Source organism: Mastomys coucha, unplaced genomic scaffold, assembly GCF_008632895.1.
Source record: "Mastomys coucha isolate ucsf_1 unplaced genomic scaffold, UCSF_Mcou_1 pScaffold5, whole genome shotgun sequence".
NCBI classification, from domain to species: Eukaryota; Metazoa; Chordata; class Mammalia; order Rodentia; family Muridae; genus Mastomys; species Mastomys coucha.
The window spans coordinates 9,588,331-9,601,708 of NW_022196911.1; the positions used below are offsets into that span (position 1 = coordinate 9,588,331).

The following is a 13,378-nucleotide window of genomic DNA, read 5'->3' on the forward strand; positions in this document are numbered from 1 at the left end:
TCTCCCTCTGTTGATCCTTTCATTCCTTCCTATAACTTAATCCTAAACAAACTCTAGGTCTAATGAATAGCCAAGGTCCAAATAAAGGTACAAGTGTTTGAAGGGGCTCTTGTTTAAGACGATACCCAAATCCTTTAAAATCGTAACAATTTCAAAGCCTGTGCTACTGGTAGGTCTGTGTCTTTGCTCTGGGGCTGTCACTAGTGTGCCACCACACACTCTTCCCTGCATGGAACCTTGAGTGTTCTTCTTAAGTGCCACCACTAAAGGCTTGCTTAGAAAGATTGGCTGCTTACCAAGAATGTAAGAGTGCCTTTCGGAGACTCTGTAAGCACTGAAATGCCATCAGAAAGGAGAGACTAATGCAACAGTTAAGTCTTGTTTTGATTCTTTGTATCTTCTGTATTTACTAAGATGTGAGCCATTCCCATGAAGATCACAGAGCACAGATTTTTCATTGCTCTTTACCAGTCATGACTGTGTTCACTGCTCCTTCTGTGCTACCAACATGGACTTGGGTGAAGTTTCAGTTTCTCATATACTTCAGACATAGTGTTTTCCATTGTTTGACAAATACAACCTTATTTGTATCAAGCATTGTACATCTAGTGGTCACATAGTCCAGACAAAATAACTGCTTTAAAAGTGTCTTTTAGGCTTCCCCAGATTTAGACTCTATGCACTAAAGCATCACCCAGGGCTTGGGTTTTCATGTATCATGTGTGCCAATTAAATGGCCTCCACTCTTTCTTAAGGCTATAAATAACTCCTTCACCACACACCTCATTATTGTTAAAAGACTTGTATGGTCACAGTGTCAACTGCTAGCTGTACTATCTATTTACATCATCCACTTATGAATACCCCTTTTCTGAATTTAGTCAGTGTCACTCACACCTTAATTGGGAACACTGTATAGAGGCACAATGGCCAACTGAGATTCTTCAATCTCACAAGTACACTCAGTAGTCAGAAGCCAACTAAACAACACCAATGTGATTGGGTGTCAGTGTTGTTGTTTTTTTATTGTAATGAAGATGCTAAAAACAGCATCTATGGAGAGGAGAAAGATCTTTTCCCTTTCTGATTTTAGCTTTAGTATTTTGGTCCATAAAATTAAATGCAAATGAGTTGAAGCATGTGTACTTAAAAGACTGTCCACCAACACGTATGTTTCCTAAAGCATGTGAGTGTTAGCCTATAGTGAGTTTAAGCATGTGTACATAAGGATCATCTACCAACACGTATGTTTCCTAAAGCATGTGAGTGCCAGTCTATATGCCACAGTGACATGAAGGGGTTGAGATCTCTGAGACAGCAAATACTTTAACATTTTCACATGATCCATAGTTTTTGAACATATGCATAGAGAGTCAGTGGAGGAGTTGCTTAGGTCACAGCTATGTTATTCCACACTAACTCCATAGGGATGGACTTCCTTAGAATAGAGTGTGGTTGAAAGAGATGGCCTAGGCAGCATCTCAGCACAGGACAGTGTTCATATGAGCAAGTGATACAAGGTACTGTCATGTCAACAGCGTGGCCACATGTGTCTCTAGTAAATGCTACTTACTGAGAGAGAGACAGAGAGTCAGAGAGAGAGGGGGGAGAGAGAGTCAGAGAGAGAGAGACAGAGAGAGTCAGATAGAGAGTCAGAGAAAGAGAGAAAGAGAGAGAGTCAGAGAGTCAGAGAGAGAGAGTCAGAGAGAGAGACAAAGAGAGAGACAGAGAGGGGTCAGAGAGAGAGAGAAGGAGAGAGTCAGAGAGAGTCAGAGAGAGAGAGAGAGAAAGAGAGAGTCAGAGAGAGAGAGAGACAGAGAGAGTCAGAGAGAAAGAGAGTCAGAGAGAGAAAGAGAGAGAATACCAAAAGCTATTTGAAAAACAGAAACTGTCTCTATTTTACATTTTGTCACCAATGCTGTTTATTCAGTGGATGCATACATGTATATAAGTTTATTCAATGGTTGCAGGCATGCATGCATGTGAGTCTGTGCCATACAGGAAAATGATCCGGAGAGCCTTAGTTAGTCAAAGGCTTCAAAATATTCACATGCTAAATGACACTCATTAGATTTACCCCATGTACATTAAAATCATCAATTTCTAACAGCTGGTAATATTAAAATATCCAAGGGTGCCCCGAGAGTCAAACTCATGAGCACACTGACTTCAGAAAACTATAAAGTTTTAATTTGGTAGGACCAGAAGCAACTGATTAGCCTAATCCCCAGTCCCTGCTTTCTGAATTTTAATTCTGAATTTATATTTCAGAAAGTACTCTGCAGGGTAAAATGAGGGCCTCTATTTACAGAGTTAGAAGATGGGGAACCATAACCAGAGGTCAGAGGCACCAACCTCTGTATCACCATTCGTACCCACCAAGGCACTTACTTTAAAGTGACTGTGCCTAAGGTTGGCTCTGGGCAAAACAAGGAATCCAATGAAACATTAAGATAAGAAGGTGGCTCTCAGCCCTATCTCTTCCTTCCCTTCTTCCCTTCCCTTCCCTTCCCTTCTCTTCCCTTCGCCTCCCCTCCCCCTCCCTTCCCCTCCTCTCCTTTCTTCTCCTCTCCTCTTCTCTCTCTTTTAGACACAGGGTTTCTCTGTGCAGTCCTAGCTGTGGAATTCACTCTGTATTCCAGGCTGGCCTTGAGCTCAGTAATCAGCCTGCCTCTACCTCCCAAGTGCTGGGATTAAAGAAATAGGAGGTTTTAGAATTATTTATATCCAGACCCTAGGTGAAGACCCCAGGCTGGATCATGAGGCAGGTGTCTTGGAGGCTATGACAGGGAACATACGGAGGTCAGCAGGGTGGGGAAGGGAAGGCTCAGGTATCTGAAGCTATTGTAGGGGCACAGGCTGGTAGCAGGCTCAGGAGGTACAGCATGTGAGCATGGCAAGGAAGAGGTTTAAAACCTCAGGACAGCATCCATGAAGTGGGTCACAAGGGGGAAGGATTCAGGAAGTCACCAGAGGAAGGGAACTTAGCTGACATGGAAGCATGGGGAGCATGGGCTGAGCCGTGGTGCGGGAGGACAGATTTTGGATTTTGCAAAGATGGTCGTCAGTAGACTATCGAGGGAGGACCTGGATAAAGGGATGTTGAGGTGATTGTAAAATTGAGGGGCAACAGAATAGAAGCTACCAAGGACAAAAACACTAGAGATGTGACTCAGAAAGAACCAAAGGGCTTCTCCTTGGGCCTTCTAATCCACAAGCGAGGTATTTCTCAGCGTAATGCAAAGGAATTTCAGATCAGTGAATGGCGGTGGCGGTGATAGGTTCTACCGCTGCATTAATATGGTAGTCGTTAAAGTCAGCCTGATTTACAATACTGAAAATTTAATCTTGACTTCTACAATTTGACCAAATATAGATTTAGATTTAAGTAACCACACATGGTCAACTTCTATATTTGAGACTATGTATACAACATTCAATTTACCAAGAGCCACAAACACTTCATTTTTCCATACTCCCTCTCTTTCTTGGTGTGTATGTGTGTGTCTCCACCTCTCTCTTGGGACCAAACCTCGTGCATGCTGTGCAATCAGTCTACAACTGAGCTACATCCCAAGCATGGAGCCAGGATGAATGTCTCAGGAGAACCCACTTGTTTTTTAGTAGTGCATTCTGTACTGATGTCTTCCTGTTGAGTAGCTGCAATATTCTAGGCTGCATTGGCTCTTAATTGAGAAGCTGTTGATGTCTTCAAACTGAAATTTTTATTGATCCCTCCTGTCTAGTGGCATCCTAGAAAGGATCTGGGATAGTTGTACAAACATGCACACAGAGAATAAGATTAAAGGGGACGAAACATAGAGATGAAATGGGAAATGGAATGAGATTGCTGAGGTCACCGTCTGAAAATGGGCCATAGAACATTGCAGCTGCTGCAGAGTTCAATAGCATCCTAGCATTCTAGCATCCAAAATGGGGGAAATCCTAATTTTAAACAGGTCCAGTTCAAAGCACAGAAAGTCTTTGTGTTATCTGCAGAGAGTAGAGTTTCCAAAGGGTTGTATGGGTATCCCTGACTGAGCAAGATCAGTCTGGCTTCCTCCTGTGACTCTTGAGTGAGCACATGCCCAAACCCATTACAAAGATCAAGAGAAAGCTGCTCATAGCCAAGGGGCTAGGAAGCAGAGGAGAGGCAGCATGGTGAGGCCACACCTGCAGACAAACCCTCCTCTGGCCAGTTGGGCCAGTGCTGTGAGAGCCGCCCTGTCCCCAAGAAACTTCCTCTCTGAGTAAGATTCCTCCTCTCATCTTTCTACAGTTCTAGATGGTTCTGCACCTGATGCCCAGAGGGCAGAGAGGAACTTCTCCCACGCCTTGGCAAACCGGGATGCCATGTTAGTGGGAAGAAGAAATAGCATATCCATTGCTTGTTTGTCTGGCACTGTGAGCTCAGAGGCAAATTTTGCCAGCCCTTGGTTCACTGCACTTAACCCACAGCAGAATGAAAAGCTTACTATCCACATTAAACTCTGGGCAACTTAATTTCCTCATTGTTTGTTAGGGTTCTATGATGCAGTTTCTGAACACTTTCCAGAAACAATCTGAAGATGACTTGGCAGACGCTAAGACAAAATGCTCCCCCGAGGAATGGATCAATGGTAGCTATTAAAAAGATCCCTGAAAAGGGGATCTTTACTTTCCCCATGTGTTTGTGGCCATGCTCATCTCCCCTGCCCCCCGGGCTGAAGCCAGTAATGTCCACACTGCCAGTACTATCCCCCTCTTACCCACCTTTCTGTCCTACAATCCCAGTGGGGAAACCACCAAAGACAGGTTAGAAACTTGAAAATCAGCAGGCTTCTTCCCAGTGGTTGAGCACCAGCAGCCAGCCTTGGCAAGCCAGAGTGCTCCTCCAGTGGTTGGGTTCAGAACAGTCTTCGAAGATGCCAGTCGGATTCTGCATCTTTCTTATTCTAAGCTTGGAGGAGTGGCTTCTCTAAAGCCCTTAAAGGAAGACAAGGTCCTCACTGTCAGCCAAGGCACACATGCTTGCTTGCTGGCCCTGCCCATGTCCCTATTTTCACAGTACTGTGGCCATACTGAGCTATTCTGTGCCTTGAGTTTGCCTTGCTCTTTGAGGTTTTTTTTAAAATAATATTTATTACACTTATTGTATGTATGTATATATGTACATATATGCATGCATACATACATATATACATACGTACAATATGTACATGTATGTGTGCATGTTTGTTTGCTTATGTATGTGTATGTGTGTGCATACACGCACACCAGGGCACATATGTTGAAGCCAAAGGACAACTTGCAGGGTAAGTTCTTCTGACAGGTGAGTGGAACCTAACTCATCAGACTAGGCAGCAAGTTCTTATACCCACTGAGCCATCTTGATGGCCCAGGACTTTTTTTTCCTGTCAGTTTTTGTTTTACCCTGTCTCACTTTACTTCCTTTTCTTTCTCTGCTATTTGATGAATGTGTGTAACCCCTCCACGAACTTTCAGGTCATTGATAGGGGCTAGCTTTTCTATTCTGCAAAACTGTGTCCCCAACTATGATTCAGGCAGACACTGTTTCCTACACAATGGATGCAAAGAAGGGATATGTTAGGGTTTGATGACCCCCCTGTACAGACTGGGGTCCTCTACATATGTCCTTGTTTTCACTCAGGTATTATTTTATGTTTCCCTAAGATAGCAAAGCTCAACATACCGCAAGTATCTTTTAAAAATGAAATTAAGCATTTGCTTCCATAATATGAGAAAAGTATTTGTGTAAGTTTTAAGAATTCAGACAATTATGAATGTCTATGTGAAGTAAAAGCAGGAAACTCATTATAATACTTTCTGTAATACAAGTCAAAAATATCTGTAAATTGGAAATCTATCTCCATGCTTTGGGGTCATTGTCTCATGAAGATAATGGGCTTTTAAAACAATAGCTAAATGCCTCCTTAAATTCAAGCCAGTTGGTATTAAATCCCCCAGGTATCCAAGTAGCTCTGTAGTTTGTTCCAGAATACTATGCTAAGTGTTCTTAAACATATATTTTACTGCCATCAGGAAAGCACTGAAAATGTTTTCTTCTATATTCAAACTCCTCACAAAACAGCCCCATTGCTAAACTCTGACAAATGTACCTCCTACGACCATGCTGGGCTCCTTTGGAAATGAACAATTCACAATTATAAGCAATTTTGCAAAACCCATGCTATTCTTCCCTGGAGACTCAAACGCCTTGGAGTGCTTACCTGTGTGATTGGGTAATTTTCAGAAATACTTATTATTTACTTGAGCATCATTTCAGACTCACTGGTAAACAGAATGGCCCTGTTACCTGGGACTGTATTCAGAAAGGCTTGAACAATATTCTGTGTTCCTTCCTGGGGTCAGGTATGCACTCGGACAAATGGAAGATGCCCATGAGCATCCTCTTTGTCCAATGGCAGGGTGGGGCCCTGTCCCTAAACTGGTATTTCCTAAATTATTGGCAGAGTAGATGGTGAACAATAGGACTTTATTTTGAATGATTTAGGTCCTGTCTTAGCTGGTTGCAAATCTCATTACCAGCTTTACAGCTGTTTTTCGACCTTGATTTATTTTTATGTTTAGATCAGAAAGAAGAATGGTAAAATGCAGCTTTAAGGTTTGCTTTGGGAAGTATACTTTGCATCAGCCAGTTGTTGATTTACACCTGCTGTGCTATACTTAGCGTGGAGGCAAAGTTAAGCACACTTTGTAGGTAGTTACTCCCGCTGATATGATGACAGCTACAGAAGCCGCAAGTAACCTGGAACAACAGTTCCTGGTCCTAAAATAGCATCGTCTAAATCGGAGTACGAGATAAGTAAATTCTAATGATGGTGGTGGGATTTCATCCAATGAGAGCTCGTTGTCCCCCTGAAACCAGGGTCTTTCATTACACTGTTAGTCAATAAGACCATAAAGTTTCACCCAAACCATGGTCCACCTGAGAGGGCATATTAGAGTTCAAACAGGAGGAAGAAAACTGCCCCAAGTTGCCTTGAGTTATTTTACAGGGTACATCATCTAAATTCTTTTTAACCGCTGGTCCCTTTATTACAGGGCCCCAATGCTTTATGTAACACAGCATTTATTAGAATAATTTTATTTGTTCCAAATAAATTATTTGGAATCTGAACAAACTCAGATTTCTTTTCTATATTGATTTCAGAGAGCATTTGGAATTCAGTGTTTGGGGTTGGGGGTCCTAGCTCAATGTTATAATCCAGTGCTAAGCTTCTTAAAATGTGGGCTATGACTTGGCATAACATCATGAAACTGAATGTTGGGTAGGTGTGGGTTGCAAAAATTTGGTAATGGCAAAAAGTTTCTGGACAATGAACAAACATAAATTTAAAACCAAATTCATGACAAATTCAAGATGTTTCTGGCATTGCTGGCCCATGCTGCACCTGTGACCTTACTGTAGCCTTAGTTCTGAGCACATGACAAGGGCATTTTGTTCAGTGAGATACCAACAATGCCAGCCAAACACGATGGGCAACAGGATTTGAGTCCAGCACGTGCTGTGAAGTCATTTTTCTGTACACACAAGAAGTCTTTGCTCTTACAGCGATCACAGATAACAATGACGTCTATTTCCTACCACCATTCTGCAGCATGTAAACCACATATTAGTAAATCTCTGAACTGTACTATGCTTGATTTTTAAAAAATTGTTGTCCAATTTGCTGCCTTGTGTTTTGTTTTAAAACAATTAACTGAATTTGGTTTAGGTCTAGGATAAAATTCCCAGTAACTTTGAAACTGACCCTATATGTAATTCTGCTATTTGGGGACTACATATTTATGTGAAGTGGAATTCTCAGCACTGACAGCTACAAAACAAAACAAAACAAACAAACAAACAAAAATCAACTCTGAGAAATGCTGAAGGTGTCCTTCTCTATCTTACTGCACCGAATACTTAGCCAAATCTCAGTTCTTCACATGAAGACTTCACATCCCTCCCATTGCTATGTGTACTTGATTTCAATTTTAAATAGATGGTCAGATAATTTTTTGCATACTAGAGAATTCCTTTAAAACAAAATTCTTGATAATTCATTCTCAATTCATGTTGGATTTTTGCAACTTTTTTGTGTGCATAAATATTTGTGACTACATAAAAATTTTTGTGGGTATAAAAGGGGTCAGGGATAACAAAAATTGAGGAACCCAAGCACATAGCCTTAGGTTCCATCCCAAGCAGTGCAAAACTAAAAAACAAAAAATTAATAAAATGTTATCTTTGATATGTTAGAATTACATTATGGACAATGACTACCAGTGCTTCTGTGTACCCACTGTGATAAGCACTCAGTGATCCACATCCAAGAGAGACTGGAGACGCACCGCCTCTACTTATCCATCTTGGTATGGTAGTTGACATGGAGTCTGACCAACGTCTAATAGCAGCTATAGGATTGGGGCCTGGCAGTCAGGGGCCACAGCATGTCTAAGGCAGTAGAGTCCCTGGGTGTGAAACACGTTTTATGAATAATGGTGGGGAAGGAAAGAATGGCTGTGGAGTTAAGTGAGCCCCTGAGAGCCTCGGTTTCTGGTTTCTTCATCTGAGAGACGAGAACTTCTTTTCTCTCTCTCTTCCTTACTTCCTTCCTTCCTTCCTTTCTTTCTTTCTTCCTTTCTTTCTTTCTTTCTTTCTTTCGTTCATCTGTATTTATTTTATGCTGAATTTATTCCCGTGCCATAAGGTTTTGTTCCTTCAGTTTCCTCTGGGATATCTTTTTCTTCTGTGCGACTTCCTCTTCTGGCTTTGGAACAATCTGTTCCTTCTCAGTGAGGATCATCTCAATGTGGCAGGGGGAGCTCATGGATGGGTTAATCCGGCCATGAGCTCTGTAGGATCTTCGGCACACCTTAGGTGCCTTGTTCGCCTGGATGTGCTCAATGACTAGAGAATCTATATCTAAACCCTTAAGTTCAGCATAACTCTCTGCATTTTTAAGCATGTGCAGCCAAAGCTCAGCACTCTTTTTTAGCCACTGTCCCTGTGTCCAGTCCCACTGTTTGGCCTGGGCACACCTACTGACACCACTATTATACTGCCAGAATGGCACACATTGCTTCTTTAAAGTGACATCCTTCAAATACTTGGTAGCTTTGTGGATATGCATACCCTTGATGGACTGGGCAGTTTCCTGGGTGTTCTTAAAGTGAACATGAAGATTTGAACCTCTTGATTTGCATGACTTTGTGGGTTTTTTGGGTCAAGAGAGTAGTGAACTATCTTCACAGGTCACCCCTGGCTGCTTACAGAAAGAGAGAGAGAGATGAGACTTTGAGTAAGCACCAACCGAATCACTGCAATGCCAAACCCTGCTTCATCAGCATATAACAGTAAGTCGTTAATAGAACTTTGACCAAATAAATGAGGCATTTAATTATTGATTGAGTCAGGACCAGATTCACGACATTCCAGTAGTACTATTTCCAGCGGGGACAAGTATGAATTGATGAATTCATCTTGTTGCAGGTCTCAAAGAATGAACCCCAACAAAAACCTATTACCCTTTCCCTTGGAAGGACCAGCAGAGCAAGAAAGAACGTCACTCTGAGAGGAAGTGGCAACAACAGCATGCCTGTCATGTCATCTGGGGCTACACAGGGAATCTGCTTAGGAATTACCACAGTAGAGAAGTAGGCCCTGTTAGATGCCACTGCTACCTGAGGTTATTGAAACAGTTTAACCAGGTTTCTTCCTAATTCAGAGCAGATGTGGTCCTGACTGGGTCTGGGAGTGGCAGCCCAGAGGGCTCCTCTGAACCTTGCATTTGGAGATGTGGTACTCATACCCAGATGAGAGTGGTACGGGAGCCTCACACAAAGATATACCCCAGTGTCCATGCTGTCTCTGTCTTTGGTGATGACATTCCAAAAATAAGATGTATGTACAAATTATGTTCTCTGTTAGTTTGTAGAGAAATAATGCTTGATTCCTTTAAAATACAAAATATGGTTTGGAATAATAAATTAGTTTTATTATTAGCATTAGTTTTCTACGTTCTCTACTTCTAGTCTAATTTTTTTCCCTGCAGAGTGTTAGATATATTTTCTTTTAAAAAAATCATACAAACTAAGGGACTCTTGATACCTAATATTCAAGGAAGGACTTGGAAGCTATACTCACAATAAGGTCAAGGCAGTTAGGCATGCTGCTAGTCAAAAGAAGCCTCAGCGATGTCTCCTCGCCTTCCCACAGACAGACTTTTCTACTAAAGACAGCTTGAAAAATCAGTCTTGTAGTAAATCAAACTTAATGGTTTAAATAAGAGCATTTGTTGATGAGTCTCAATCTGATTTCTATAATCCAACATCCATATCTCACTGTATACTTGCTATAAAGAATATGATAATATCCAGCTCCAAGGAAATTATGTTCCATAGTTTGTTGCTATGTTGAGGTAGACAAAGTCAAGAAGAGAATTTGAGTTTCACTTTTTTAACTACAAAACTTGAAAGATGTCCGAGGTGCAAAGTCAGAGCTCACGTGTCAACCACAAGGTCCCAGTCTCTGCTCTGAGGCTGGAGTGCTGGGATTTGCAGCAGTGCTTACTGGGACGCCATGATGTGTGTTGTTAGCCAGTGGGAAGTGCCCCGGCCCCCTTTATATAAGGTTTGCTTTTAATTAGCCTTGAGTTCAGAATTATTTTAATTTTAAGATGAAGAAACATGCCTTTGATACAGCATAGCATGTCTGCCATTTACTCCATGCATCTGAACACAGAGTTTGTCCTCTATCCGTACACTGAAACCCTCCATGTATAGCATATAACCAAGTTTTCCATGTAGAAGCTGAGCCACAAAGACACCAAAGACATCTTTCTAAAGACTGTCAAGTGATAAACTAGAGTCTTATGTGAGTCCCAGCCTCTATATACACTACATCATTCTTGACACCTTTCAGGTAGGACTGGTCAATGGCCATGCCACAGTTTAAAAAATGAAGAGATAGGAGGCCTTCAGGACAAGGGTTTATAAGAAAGAATTATGTCTGTGTGCCACCATGGCAAAGGGCTGAGCACAGGCAGACCTTGGGTGCAAGCTCCACAGCCAGTCCCAAAACACCCAGAGGAAGCTCCACTCCCAGGCGCTCTGACACACCCAGGATCAGAGGTGAGGAGGAACCACAATCTGTCCCAACGCTGGGAGCAACTGGGACCAGCAGGACCAGGCACACAGGAACTCCACCAGCCCTGTGACTCGGGTGCCTTCCGGTCTGTCTGGGCTGGTGTCAGAGTAGACCTTGGGCACAAGCTCTGCAGCCAGTCCCACAACATCCAGAGGAAGCTCCACTCCCAAGGGTTCTGACACACCCAGGATCAAAGGCGAGGAGGAACCAACATCTGTCCCAACACTGGGAGTAACTGGGACCAGCGGGACCAGGCACACAGAACACCGCCAGCCCAGTGACTCAGGTTCCTTCCGGTCTGTCTGGTTTGGTGTCCTGAGCAGACCTTGGGCACAAGCTGTGCAGCCAGTCCCATAACACACAGAGGAAGTCCCACTCCCAGGCGATCTAATAAGCCCAGGATCACAGGATCTCAGAATCACAGAATCACAGAGACAGCTTGACTCTGAGGAGTTCTGACACAACCAGGATCACAGGAAGGACAGGCTCCAGTCAGATTTAGTAAGGGCAGGTAGCACTAGAGATAACCAGATGGCATGGGGCAAGGGTAAGAAAATAAACGACACAAACCAAGGTTACTTGGAATCATCAGAACCCAATTCTCCCACCATAGCAAGTCCTGGACACACCATCACACCGGAAAAGCAAGATTCAGATCTAAAATCACTTCTCATGGTAATGATACAAGACTTTAGGAAAGACATAAATAGCGCCCTTAAAGAAATACAAGAGAACACAGGAAACAGCTAGAAGCCCTTCAAGAGGAAACACAAAAATCCCTTAAAGAACTACAGGAAAACACAATCAAACAGGTGAAGGAAATGAGCAAAACCATCCAGAATCTAAAAATGGAAATGTAAACAATAAAGAAAACAGAAAGAGAGACAACCCTGGCCATACAAAACCTAGGAAAGAAATCAGGAGTCATAGATGCAAATATCACCAACAGAATACAAGAGATAGAAGAAAGAATCTCAGAGGCAGAAGACACCATAGAAAACATTGGCACAACAGTCAAAGAAAATGCAAAAAGCAAAAAGCTCCTAACCCAAAACATCCAGGAAATCCAGGATGTAATGAGAAGACCAAATCTAAGGATAATAGGTGTAGAAGAGAGTGAAGATTCCCAAGGTAATGGTCCAGCAAATATCTTCAACAAAATTATAGAAGAAAACTTCCCTAACCTAAAGAAAGAGATGCCCATGAACATACAAGAAGCCTATAGAACTCCAAATAGACTGGACCAGAAAAGAAATTCCTCCTGTCACATAATAATATAAACACCAAATGCACTAAAAAAAGCAAGAATTTTAAAAGCAGTAAGGGGAAAAGGTCAAGTAACATATAAAGGCAGGCCTATCTGAATTGTACCAGACTTCTCACCAGAGACTATGAAAGCTAGAAGATCCTGGGCAGATGTCATACAGACCCTACAAGAACACAAATGCCAGACCAGGCAACTATATCCAGCAAAACTCTCAATTACCATAGATGGAGAAAACAAGATATTCCATGACAAAACCAAATTTACACAATATCTTTCCACAAATCCAGCCCTACAAAGGATAATAGATGGAAAATATCAACATAAGGAGCAAAACTACACCCTAGAAGAAGCAAGAAGGGAATCTTTCAACAAATCCATACAAACCTAATTCTACCTCTTACAACAAAAACAACAGGGAGTGACAATTGCTTTTTCTTAATATCTTAGTATGAAATTAATATTACCAATATATATTGGTAAACGATTGAAATCCAATAATATGAGGAATTAGAAATTTGTTGATTGTCATCCAATGGTCTTTCTAATTCGGTAATTGGAAAAATGGGTCCAATAGTATACAATCCATATACACTTTCAGCTTGTTTGTTCCTGACAGTGTCTTACTGTGTACAACAAAAGGGTCTTGAAATCTTGCTTCTCATAACTCAGTCTTTCTATTAGTAGTATTGCTTATTTCATGTTTTTATACTACGCTACGGTTTTCAGAACAGTTTACATATTTCAAAAGTATTTATATACCCAAAAGAAACATAGACAGTTAAATTGGGAAGGGGCTTGTAAGAGAACAACAAAGAGTGAAACTGAATGCTTTGCTTGACATTTGTTATTATTGTATCAAGTTTGAAGAAGAGGATTTGTAAGTTACTCTCTCTGAGATGAATGCTTTTCCAAATTATCACAGCCAATGAACCAAATTCTTACCCTCACCTAATGTC

General features: G+C 41.8%; 1 protein-coding gene and 1 pseudogene across 6 annotated transcripts in view; both read right to left on the bottom strand.

Moving 5' to 3' along the window:
* Prkn (parkin RBR E3 ubiquitin protein ligase) overlaps positions 1–13,378 on the bottom strand; it is a 1,238,651-nt gene that overhangs the window by 419,576 nt on the left and 805,697 nt on the right. The window lies entirely within an intron of this gene.
* LOC116076808 lies at positions 8,442–9,483 on the bottom strand (annotated as a pseudogene).